The following is an 8,956-nucleotide window of genomic DNA, read 5'->3' on the forward strand; positions in this document are numbered from 1 at the left end:
TTTGGAATGCTCAACATCTGACAGAAACCTTACATTGTATCTCATTCCAATAAAAAAGCTATACAGAGATTGGTGGTCTTTTTGAATTTTCGAGGCCAAATTACATAATACTTAGAAATACTGTCATTACCCATTTATAAAGAGATGCAAAAGGCACAGTTAAAAAAAAAAGCTTTTAATTCCAGTTAGTTATCATACACTGTTATAGTAGTTTCAGGTTTACAAATAATATAGTGATTCAATGCGTCCATACATCACTCATTCACTGCTCATCACAAGTGCACTCCTTAATCCTCATCACCTATTTAACCCATCCTCCACCCACCTCATCTCTTTAATTAGATTGTTTTCTGTAATTAAGAGTCTGTTTCTTAATTTGTCTTTTTCTTTTTCTTCCTTTTGCTCATTTGTTTGTTAAATTCCATATATGAATGAAATTATAAGGTATTTGTCTTTCTCAGACTTATTTCGCTTAGCATTATGCTCTATAGCTATATCCATGTCATTGCAAATGGCAAGATTTCATCCTTTTGATGGCTGAATAGTATTCGTGTGTGTGCGTGTGTGTGTGTGTGTGTATACAAAGTAGTGTAATTTCTGAATCATAGAGTAGTTCTATTTCTAACTTTTTGAGGAACCTCCACACTGTTTCCCAGAGTGGCTGTACCAGTTTACATTCCCACCAACAGTGCAAAAGGATTTTTTTGTCCACATCATCACCAACACGTTGTTTCTTGTGTTGATGATTTTAGCTATTCTGACAGGTATGGATCATCTGAATGGCTCAGTCAGTTAAGCGTCGGACTTCAGCTCACATCAGATATCATGGTTTGTGGGTTAAAGCCCCATCAGGCTCTGTGCTGAAAGCTTGGAGTCTGGAGCCTGCTGCCGCTCCCCACTCACACCCTGTCTCTTTATGTCTCAAAAATATATAAACATTAAAAAAAGAGTTACTCACTTCACCAACTAAGCCAGTCAGGCTTCTCTCTCTCTCTTACCCATTTTTTAAATGTTTTTTTTTAATTTTTAAAAAATGTTTTTTATTTATTTTTGAGAGTCAGAGAGAGAGACACCCACACAGAATGTGAAACAGGTTCCAGGCTCTGAGCTAGCTGTCAGCACAGAGCCTGAAGCAGGGCTCAAACCCACGAACCATGAGATCATGTCCTGAGCCAAAGTCGGACGCTTAACTGACTGAGCCAACCAGGTGCCCCTCTTCTACCCATTTTTAATTAGGTTATTTGTTTTTTGGATGTTGAGTTGTATAAGTTCTTTATATATTTTAGATACTAACCCTGTATTGGATATATCGTTTGGAAATATCTTCTCTCATTCCATAGGATGCCTTTAGTTTGTTGATTGTTTCTTTCATTGAGCAGAACCTTTTCTAAAAATAGTTATTTTTTATTATTTATTTTTCTAGTCCCATGTTGGGCATAGATATTATTTTAATATTTCATTATTTTTTTCTTTCTTTTTTTTTAAATTTGCATACAAGTTAGTTAGCATATAATGTAATACTAATTTCAGGAGTAGAGTTTAGTGATTCATCACTTACATATAACACCCAGTACTCTTCCTAACAAGTGTCCTCCTTAATGCCCCTTGCCAATTTAGAACCCCCCCACTCTAACCCCTTTCAGTATTCCCCAGTTTGTTCTCTGTATTTAAGAGTCTCTTACAGTTCGTCCTCTTCCCTGTTTTTATATTATTTTTGCCTCCTTTCCCTTATATTCATCTGTTTTTTGTTTTAAATTCCACATATGAGTGAAGTCATATGATATTTATCTTTCTCTGATTTATTTCACTTAGCATAATACACTCTAGTTCCATCCAAATTGTTTCAAATGGCAATATTTCATTGTTTTTGTGTATATATATCACATCTTCTTTATCCCTTCATCAGTCAATGGAAATTTGGGCTCTTTGCATACTTTGGCTATTGTCAATAGTGGTAATATAAATATTGGGGTGCATGTGCTCCTTCAAAACATGACTTCTGTATCCCTTAGATAAATACCTAGCACCGCATTTGCTGGGTAGTTCTATTTTGATTTTTTGAGGAACCTCCATACTATTTTCCAGAGTGGGTGCACCAGTTTGCATTTCGACCAACAATGTAAGAAAGATTCCTCTTTATTCACATCCTCGCCAATATCTGTTGTTGCCTGAGTTGTTAATTTTAACCATTCTGGCAGGTGTGAGGTGATATTTCATTGTGGTTTTGATTTTCATTTTCCTGATGAGTAGTGATGTTGAGTATCTTCTCATTTTTTTTTTTCTTAGCATCTGGATGTCTTCTTTGGAAAAGTGCCTATTCATGTCTTTTGCTCATTTCTTCACTGGCTTATTTGGGTTTTGGTGACTGAGTTTGATAGGTTCTTTATAGATTTTGACTACTAACCCTTTATCCAATATGTCATTTGCAAATATCTTCTCTCATTCCATCAATTGCCTTTTACTTTTGCTGATTGTTTCCTTCACTGTGCAGAAGATTTTCATCTTGATGAGGTCTTAATAGTTAATTTTTGCTTTTATTTCACTTTCCTCCAGATACATATTTTTTTAATGTTTTATTTATTTCTAGGAGAGAGAGAGACAGTGTGAGCAGGGGAGGGTCAGAGAGAGAGGGAGTCAGAGACTCTGAAACAGGCTCCAGGCTCTGAGCTGGCAGTCAGCACAGAGTCCGACGCGGGGCTAGAACCCACGAACTGCGAGATCATGACCTAAACAAAAGTCGGACGCTTAACCAACTAAGCCACCCAGGCGCCCCTCCTCCAAATACATATTAAGTAAGATGTTGCTGTGGCCAAGATCAAACAGGTTGTTGCCTGCTTTCTCCTCTAGGATTTTGATGGCTTCTAGTCTTACGGTTAGGTTTGTCATCCATTTTTATTTTATTTTTGTGTGTGGTGTGAGAAAGTGGTCCAGGATCATTCTTCTGCATGTTGCTGTTCAGTTTTCCCAACACCATTTCGTGAAGACTGTCTTTTTTCCATTGGATATTCTTTCTTGATTTGTCAAGGATTTGGTGGTCATAAGTTTGTGGGTCCAATTCTGGGTTCTTTATTCTGCTCCATTGATCTATGTGTCTGTTTTTGTGCCAGTGCCNTTGTAATTATCCAGCTTTGGTGCTCTCTTTCAGGATTGCTTTAGCTATTAGAGGTCTTTTCTGGTTCGATAAAAATTTTAGGATTGTTTATTCTAGCTCTGTGAAGAATGCTGATGTGATTTTGATAGGTATTGCATTGAATATGTAGATTGCTTTTGGTAATATGTACATTTTAACAATGTTTTTTCTTCCAACCCATTACCATGGAATGTTTTTCCATTTTTGTGTGTGTGTCTTCTTCAATCCCTTTCATAAGGTTTATATAGTTTTCAGTGTATAGATTTTTCACCTCTTTGGTTAGGTTTATTCCTAGGTATTTTATGGTTCTTGGTGCAATTGTAAATGGGATAAATTTCTTAATTTCTCTTTCTTTTGCGTCATTATTGGTGTATAGAAATGCAATCCACTTCTGTACATTGATTTTATATCCTATGACTTTGGTGAATTCATGGATCAATTCAAGGAATTTTTTGGTAGAGCCTTTTGGGTTTTCCACATAGAGTACCATGTTGTCTGCAAAGAGTGAAAGTTTGATTTCCTCCTTGCTTATTTGGATACCATTTATTTCCTTGTATTGTCTGATTGCTGAGGCAAAGATTTCCAAAACTATGTTGAATAGCAGTGGTGAGAGTGGACACCCTAGTTGTGTTCCTGACCTTAGGAGGAAAACTCAGTTTTTCTCCATTGAGAATGATATTAGCAGTGGGTCTTTCATATATGACTATTATGATCCTGAAGTATGATCCTTCTATCCCTACATTTTTGGTGTTTTTTTTTTTAATCAAGAAAGAGTGCTGTATTTTGTTAAATGCTTTCTCTGCATCTATTGAGGGGAGTATATGGTTCTTATCCTTTCTTTTATTAATGCGATGCATCACATTGATTGATTTCAGGATTCTGAAGCAGGCTGCATCCCAGGAATAAATCCCACTTGATGACGGTGAATAATTCTCTTAATGTACTATTTGATCTGGTTGGCTAATATCTTGTTGAGAATTTTTGCATCCATGTTCACTAGGCAAATTGGTCTGTAGTTCCCCTTTTTAGTGGATAATTTGTCTGATTTTGGAATCAAGGTAATGCTGGCCTCATAAAATGAGTTTGGAAGTTTTATTCCATTTCTATTTTTTGGAACAGCTTCAAAAGAATAGGTGTTAACTCTTCTTTAAATGTTCAGTAGAATTTCCCTGGAAAGCCATCAGGCGTTGGACTCTTGTTTGTTGGGAGATTTTTGATTACTGATTCAATTTTTTTACCTGTTATGGGGCTGATCAAATATTTATTTCTGTTTCAGTTTTGGTAGTTTATATGTTTCTAGGAATTTGTCCATTTCTTCCATATTGCCCAATGTTTGGGCATATAATTTCTCATAATATTATTTTATTTTTGTTTGCATTTCAACAGCATGGGTTCTGAACTCCCCTCTTTCATTTGTGACTTTATTATTTGGGTTCTTTCTTTTTTCTTTTGAATTAATGTGTCTAGTGGTTTATAAATTTTGTTAATTCTTTCAAAGAACCATCTTCATGTTCCATTGATCTGTTCTACTATTTTCTTAATTTTGATAGCATTGATTTCTGCTATAATATTTATTTCTCATCTTCTGCTGTCTTGGGGCTTTATTTGATGTTCTTTTTCCAGTTCTTTTATGTGTAAGGTTAGGTTGTATATCTGAGACATTTCTTCTTTTTTAGGAAGGCCAGTATTGCTATATATTTTCCTCTTTTGACTGCCTTTGCTGCATCCCAGAGGTTTTGGGTTGTAATGTTTTCATTTTGATTGGCTTGCATGTAGTTTTTAATTTCCTCTCTGATTTCTTGGTTAACATATTCATTCTTTGGTGAGATGTTCTTTAATCTCCAAGTATTCATGAATGTTTTCAATTTTTTCTTGTGGTTGAGATCAAGTTTTATAACATTGTGGTCTGAAAATATGCAATGTATGATCTCGATATTTTTGTACTTGTTGAGGTCTCATTTGTGTCTCAGTATCTAATCTATTCTGGAGAATGTTCCATGTGCACTTGAGAGGAATGTGTATTCTGCTACTTCAGGAAGAAATATTCTGTATATATCTGTTAAGTCCATCTGGTCCACTATGTCAATCAAAGCCATTGTTTCCTTGCTGATTTCTTGCTTAGATGATCTGTCCATTGCTATAAGTGGGGTTTTAAAGTCACCCAGTATTATTTTTATTATCAATTCGTTTCTTTATATTTGTTATTTATTGATTTATATATTTGGTCTTCTCAAGTTGGGAGCATAAATATTTACAATGATCAGATCTTGTTGGATAAACCAGTTAATTATGATATAGTGCCCTTCCTGTCTTGTTAGAGCTTTTGTTTTAAAATCTAGTTTTCTGATATAAGTATGACTACTCTGGCTTTCTTTTGGCATTCATTAACATGATAGATGTTTTTCCACCTCCTCACTTTCAATCTGCAGGTGTCTTCAGGTCTAATATGAGTCTCTTATAGGCAGCATGTAGATGGATCTTGTTTTTTTTTTTGTTCTAATTTTTTTAATGTTTATTCATTTTTGAGAGACAGAGCACAAGCAGGAGAGGGGTATAGAGAGAGGAAGACAGAATCTGAAGAAGGGTCCAGGCTCTGAGCTGCCAGTACAGAGCCTGACACGGGGCTCAAACCCATGAACCATGAGTTCATGACCTGGGCTGAATGAAGTCAGATGCTTAATCGACTGAGCCACCCAGGCACCCCTAGATGGATCTTATTTTTTATCCACTTTGATACCTTATGTCTTTTGATTGGAGCATTTAGTTCATTTAAATTCAGAGTAATTATTGATAGATATAAATTTAGTGTGTTGCATTACCTGTAAAGTCGGTGTTTCTGGAGATTTTGTTGTTGTGGTTGTTTCTTTCTTTCTTTCTTTCCTGTTTGTTTTGTTTTGTTTGTCGTTTTGTTTCCTTGTTTTTTGTTTTTGCTTTTGGCCTTTCACACTCAAAGATTCCCATTTAATATTTCTTGCATGACTGGTGTAGTGGTCATGAACTCCTTTAGTTTTTGTTTGTCTGGGAAACTCTTTATCTCTCCTTCTATTCTGAATAACAGACTTACTGGATAAAGTATTCTTGGCTGTCCATTTTTTCTTATTCAGTACATTGAATTTATCATGCCATGCCCTTCCAGCATAGCAAGTTTTTCTGGAAACATCTGCCATGAACTATATTTGTCTCCTCTTGTAGAATGAGAACTTTTTTTTTTCCCTTGATGCTTTCAGGATCTTTCTTTGTGTAATTTTCAAATTTTCCTATGATGTGTCTTGATATTGTCTCTTCTTCCAAGATTCCTATGTTGTGAACGTAAATATGTTTTATGGAGTCACTGAGTTCTCTAAGTCTACATTCAACAGTATAGTACTGTTCTTTCCCTCTTTTTCATACTTAATTATTTTCCATAATTTTATCTTCGATATCTAATTCATTCTCCTGCTATTTCCATCCTTGTCAATACATCAGTCCGTCTTGCATCTCAGTTATAACATTTTTGGGGGACTGACTAGTTTTTAGTTCCTTTATCAGTGCTAGAAGGGACTCCCTATATCTTCTTTGTTTTTCCTGAGCTGAGCTAGTATCCTTAGAATTTCTATTTTAAATTCTTGTTCAGGAATGTTACTTATACCTGTTTTGATTAGATCTCTGGCTGTGACCTCTTGTTGTTCTTTCTTTCTCTTCTAGGCAAAATTCCAAAACAGAATTCTTCCATCTTACCTAGACCTCTGTCTTTTGTGTGTTTTCCTGCTACACTTGTTGCTCCTGAATGTAATGACTATATTAAGTAGAGATCACATACTGTCCGGGAAATGTCGCTTCAGGAAGTTGTTTGTTTGTTTGTTTGTTTGTTTTTTGGAGTATGTTGTGTGTACTCTGGTGTTGTGTTTTGGCTGCTATTTCTCTCAGATCTGTCCTCTGCAGTTTCTCCTTACCTGCAGTGGTGAGTGTTTGAACCTAGTACAGTGTCGGTAAGTTTTAACTAGGTGTGTTTGGATCTGTTATAAAAGGCTAGATTCTATTTCGCATAGAGCTGTGGCATTGCAACACTCTATGATAAAGAGAGTTAGTGTGTGCAGACGTTTTGTGTTGATCTGCTGGAGGGTCCGGCTGCACTAATTATCAGGTTGACTTACTCTAGTAAAGATGAATCCGCATAGTGCTGTGGGGCGGGGCTTGGTGTAAGCAGCTCCAGCCTCCACTGGGGTTGTTGTGTTGCTAACTGAAGGCTATCCCTACTGATGGACAGAGGTAAAATGGTGTCACCCCATCTTCTTGTCCTAAGAGAGGGGACTGTTCACCTGCCATTGTTTAGAAAGCCTTCAGAGAAGAGCAAACAATATCCCCTCTTGTGCCCAGGCTTCCATCAGAGCCCTGCCTTCACCCTGTCTGTGTTTGAGCCATCTGTCTGCCTGGTGATACGTTTCTCCTGTGTTTTATCTCAGGTGCATGGCTGGGTTTCAATACTCCAAATTTTAGGGACCTGGTGAGGCACTGCTCATGCTGATCATCTGGAGGAGGGTCTCGCTGCACGGTGGCTGGTGTCAGCTTGTCCCATAAAAGCAGTTGCACAACCATGTAGTGTGTCAGAGATTATGGTAAATTGCAGCCAAAAGGTAGTTTCTAGGTCAGCTGCCTTTAGCAGGTGCTCTGCTGCTATGCTAATTAATGGGGCTGCCTAACAGCACCCACCATCTCTTTTATCCCCCAAGAGACAATTCTGCCTCTCCCAAATGCATTCTGAGAACAATTGTCTCTCCTGGTGCAACGCAGGGATCCTCAGACCATGCTGTCTGCTCCCCAGTCTCTGTGCTCCTTCCCCACAGCAGCACTGCTAAACCTGCCAGGCACAACCCTGGCAATGGCATAGACTTCTAAAACTTCAGACATTTAGCTCCACTGATTATAACTTGTGATAATCAGCCCTTCACCTTTTGTCAGTCAAACGTTTTGGGGAAGAGTTTTTCTTGTGCAAGCCCCTGCATTCTCTTTTCACTGTTTCTCTGTCTCTCTTTTCTGTGATCAGGGCTCCCTCCCCTCCATAATACCCACAATTCTTTTATTCTCCGAATCAACTCTCCACTGGTCCTACCTTCCAAGATGTGCCTATTTTTTTTCTCCCTCTAGTTGTGCAGTTTGTTCTCTGTCTTCAGATTGATTTCATGAGTGTTCAGAATAATTTGAAATTATCTAGCTGTGTTTAAGGGACAAAGCAAGCATAAGGTCCCTATACTACTCCACTATCTTAACCCCTGTCCCCTCAAAAGATAAAAATTCTATGAAAGAAATAAGAGATAACTGGTAGATATTAAAAGAAAAAACAGTAACAGAAATAATGAAAGGCCTTGTTGACCAAATTAGTAGAATGCCACAGCTGAGAAAAGAATCTCTGAGCTTGTAGATAGGACATATAAATTTTAAAAATTGAAATGCAAAAGAAAAAAGACTGAAAAAAGGGAACAGGCTATCTGTGAAATGTGGGACAGCTAAAATTATATACATAGGGTTATTAGAATAGAGAAAATAACACAAGATTTTTCTGAACAACAACAACGAAGAAAAATTAATGCCTCCATGAAGCTCAGAATACACCAAGGAGAATACATACCAAAAATCTATACTTAAACATAGAATATTCAAACTGAAGAAAATCAAACAAAAAGAAAATATCTTGAAAGAAGCCAGAGGAGTAAAACATCTTACCTATTGAAGAGCAAAGAGGATTACATCTGACTTTTCAGAAACCATATAAGTAAGAATAAAGGATATCAAAATGTTTAAAGTGTTGAGAAGTTGAAAAAAAGACCTAAAATCCTATGTCTTGCTTTA

Source organism: Crocuta crocuta, unplaced genomic scaffold (genome assembly GCF_008692635.1).
Source record: "Crocuta crocuta isolate KB4526 unplaced genomic scaffold, BGI_CrCroc_1.0 scaffold1385, whole genome shotgun sequence".
Lineage (NCBI taxonomy): Eukaryota > Metazoa > Chordata > Mammalia > Carnivora > Hyaenidae > Crocuta > Crocuta crocuta.